Source organism: Coptis chinensis, chromosome 6 (assembly GCF_015680905.1).
Source record: "Coptis chinensis isolate HL-2020 chromosome 6, ASM1568090v1, whole genome shotgun sequence".
NCBI lineage: Eukaryota > Viridiplantae > Streptophyta > Magnoliopsida > Ranunculales > Ranunculaceae > Coptis > Coptis chinensis.
Window position 1 is genome coordinate 74,053,408 of NC_141461.1, and position 4,363 is coordinate 74,057,770.

Here is a 4,363-nt window from a genome sequence, read left to right on the forward strand (position 1 = left end):
TCCCGAGTCCAGTCTCACCTATCCCATACTAACCATCCCCTCTTCTTAATCTTATTTAGTTTAGGCAAATTACCATAAACATTGGGCATATCTAATTTTCTATAATTTTACTAATTCAGTTAAAAAATACTCGAGTATTAAAAAGACAGACACTCAAAAGGATAATAATAAAATATTGAAAAGAATAATACTCATTTTCAAATTATCAATCCAACTACAAGTAGGCAAGTACACATAAATATTGTGCACTTACCTCATAGGCTGATTAGCTGATAGTTAAAAGACTAAATTATAATATAAGTAATTTCCTTAGGCGAATGAAAATTTGGCCAATAGTTACTACTTCAAAATTCAAATGAATACTATTTTTTTTATTCTGAAATTTTAATATTTCTTTGATATTATGATTTGTAAAACTTAATAAAGTGTAAATTACATATATGTGGATGGCGTGCTCTGAAGGCGCTTTCAATAGTGAGAATTTTTTTGTCCTTGGTGCTTTCACGCACCCGCACTCGCTCTCTAAATGTTGGAAGACCTCGTTTATGCATGTCTATAGAGAATCCAATAGACCATCAAATTATCTAGCTACTTGAAGTGGTTGTGTGGGTTGTAATTACTTTGTCCCTCATATAGATGAGATTACAATCATATGTAATGGAAGACAATGAAGATCAATTTTCTTGAAATTTTACTATAGGTTAGGGTCAAGCCATAACCCTAAACTAAGATAAAAAAAAATGTAAAATCTCAAAACTCATTGGTGAAAAAAGATCTCTCGATTAGTGAGTTAACTTAACTGAGTTGGGAGATGTTAGTTGCAGAGATATGTCTCTCGATTTTCAAAATAGGGGGTATCTCAAAAAAAAAAATAAATAAAAAAAAAAATCAAACAGGGGTATCTAAAATTAACCCAAAAACATAACCGTCAACTCAGTCAACTCGAAATCAAGAGTTCGAAGTAGGATATAAACCTAATGTTTGAAAATAAGAAGATAGAAGCCTAATAACACCATAAAGAGTAGGACTAGAAGCAAAACATCCCTTAATTTTATTTATTTATTTATTTTAATTTATTTATATTTTTATATTGCATTTTGAATCACATTGACCTATAACAGGTCACCAGTGGGTTATATTACACCAGTGATGACAGAAGTCGGTACAAAGACAGCACCAATAGTTGGCTCATACTCAAGTCGAGGACCTAATAGCATAACAGCAGAGATTCTCAAGGTTCGTTACATTTTTTCATTAGTTTTTATTTCTCTTTTATATTTATTTTTTTATACTAAAGTTCCTCTCCTTAAATAATAATCTTGCAAACGAAAGTAATGGTATTTTAGTTCGCGCCAAACATGTCTCAATGCGTGAAATAATTACTGCTCATCCCAATCATAATTACTCGAAAACTCAAAAAGAATAACAAAAATGATGCGGAAATCATGAAAACGTACATCTTATCGAAAACTTCAAGTTAACACAAGTTACATGCTGTTGTGTGAGAAGCGAGAAATTCCATGTCTCAATTTAGCTTACTAATTTTGATACATTTCAGCCCGACGTCATTGCACCTGGTACGAGTATTTTAGCTGCATCAACAAATGACACATCGGGAACGACTCCACCAGGTCCCACTTACAAATTTAGTAGTGGCACATCAATGGCAGCACCTCATGTGGCGGTGTCGCTGGTCAGCTTAAGGCACTATATCCCGATTGGAGCCCTGCAATGATTCATTCTGCAATAATTACCACAGGTTAGTACAATTGCATCCGATTTCTGTAAAAAATCTTCCTCCGCCTACCGTGTTATTTCCACTCCACTCCACGAACATTTTCTTTTCCAATATTTACTTCTCTTATTTTTTTCATAATATTTACAATACTCAAAACACAATGGATATGGTATTTTGAATTAAAGCTAAGGGCTAAAACATAATTATACATATTAGTTCGTAAAGAATCCTTATTCAAATGCACAAATTATCAGACAATATACATTATTTTTCTGATTGTATCCTCACTCTTTCCTTTGAACTACATTACTATACCAATAAAAAAAAAACAGTAATTTGCATGGTGGAAAAGGATAAAAATATGATTGTACATGGTATTGAACCTACTTTTAAAAAAAGTAGGGATCATAATTTGTCTTTAATCGGCTACTTTTTCAGTTTTTTACATGTGGAGAAAGTGGGACCCATTGTTACATAATCACATGTGCAAACCCACTAAATTATGGAAATTGCCACTATGAAAATTCTACATTGTTTTGGAGGCATACACACGAGCACCGCAGGTGTGAAGTTACTAGTTTTCATTTTTCAATAATAACTCTCTCCATTTCCATGTTCAGAGTCCTTATTTGCTGATGTTAAGGTACAAAGTTGCAAAAAACCTTTCTTACTTTTAGACCTAAAAATTTATATTTATCTTGAGTGGAAACGAAGTTAAAAGAATTTTAAAAAAAAGTTGAATCTAACAAAAAAAATCCAACTAACGGTGCATTAGATTGTAGCATTTTCATATGTAGGGATATATATACTAATGAATGTCATTATGCTTTTGCCTTTACTGCAATTTAAATGTAATGTTGTTAAAGATTCAAGAGTAAGGGTGTGCTTAATTATTTTGCATATTGTTGTGCATCACTACTAAGATGCTTTAACTAATTAACACGCCTTAAATTTGGCGATCCTTGGTAGCAAAAAACATGATAAAATTAAAGAGCCAAGAAAAAAACATAAATATTGATTATAGATTTCATATTTTTACTACTTTAAAAATCACATCCACCTCCACCTACAGTATTACAATAGTACTTTAATAACTTTTTATGTGTGACTCTTGGTCATTTTTTTTCCAGATTTGCCCCTATAGAAATTTGCATTTACTATTGTCTTAAACCTAAATTTTGACAGTTTATATTTTTTAAATTACCGTAAGAAATTTTGAATAAATTTCAACATTTTCTAATCGAAATTCCAAACGAATTTTTAAACTAATAATTTATATTGTGGGCCCACATGCGGGTCCCATGTATAGTTGTGTGTGTGTGTGTGTGTTTACAAGCATGTACTGTATAACACGCACAATGTGCGTACATCATACTAGTTAAAAAATAGTGGGAGTGACAAATTTGTTTGAACATATGTGTCCAATATGTCGCATAAAAAACCATGTAATTTTATGGTCGATCTAACCGTTTTACTAGCTCAGCTTGCACTACGTAGAAAGGGGAATTGATTCTAAGTTTCTTTCAAACCCTAATAATTTCAATTACTTTGACAATTCTAGTATTAATAATATACTATATTGATTCTAGGAAGATCTAAACCGTCCTTACAGGGGTAGAATTATGAAAAGTATAGTATTTGTATCCGCTCTTTTGAAAGGGTAGTATGTCTTGATGCATAAAAGAATCGATTCAATGTGCCTTCACGTACAGTTTTAATTTAACGTTTAACATTTTATCCATTACTTACAAATTCTTCTTTTTTATCCTCAGCAAGTACAATTGATAACACAAATCAACCAATTAAAGATCACAACGGAAAGCCGGCGACGCCATTCGACATGGGTGCAGGCCACATTATGCCCCAAAATGCAGCAGATCCTGGTTTAGTCTATGATTTGACATTTGAGGATTACTTAAGATTTCTATGTACCCAGCAAAATATCAATGCCGCTCACTTATCGAAACTTTCTAAACAACCATTTCAGTGTCCCAATCACTACAATCTATTAAACTTCAACTACCCACAATCACAAATCCCCAACTTATCCTGGGTCCCGATTCGTAAAGTAAATCTTGTTAAAAATATTGGTACTCCAGGGAATTATAGTGCCTATATTGAAGAACCACATGGAATTTATGTCACTATTACACCAGATAGCTTACTATTCAAGGAGATTGGTGAAGAAAAGAATTTCACGCTTACTTTCACGGCAAAGAAAGATGCAGAACCAAATCATTACGTATTTGGAAAGCTCGTATGGTCTGATCATACACATAATGTAACAAGTCCTATTGTTGTGAAAGCAGCATAAGTGAAAATTTATTTCATCTCCTTCTAATAAAGTATACATAATGAGACGAGTAGTATGGAATTGTTGTCAAAAACGGAATGAATGAGAATATATAAGATTTGACAATATTAATTTGAATACTTAATATCTGATATAAGTTGAATTTGTATTATCTGATATAAGTTGATTAAATGATAGAAATTATTTGAATATAAATGATATAATTTGTATCCATCTTCTATCATTTAAATAAGTTTGATTACTTTTTTATTATCTTTTTTCAATGATATATAGAAGATGGATAAATCAAACTCCAACCCGAGATTCTTTCA

At 31.8% G+C, this 4,363-nt stretch overlaps 1 pseudogene; it reads left to right on the forward strand.

The window, feature by feature from the left end:
- Nucleotides 1–3,578: 3,578 nt before the first annotated feature.
- On the forward strand, nt 3,579–4,052 carry LOC147494419 (subtilisin-like protease SBT5.3 pseudogene; annotated as a pseudogene).
- The last annotated feature ends 311 nt before the right edge of the window (nt 4,053–4,363 follow it).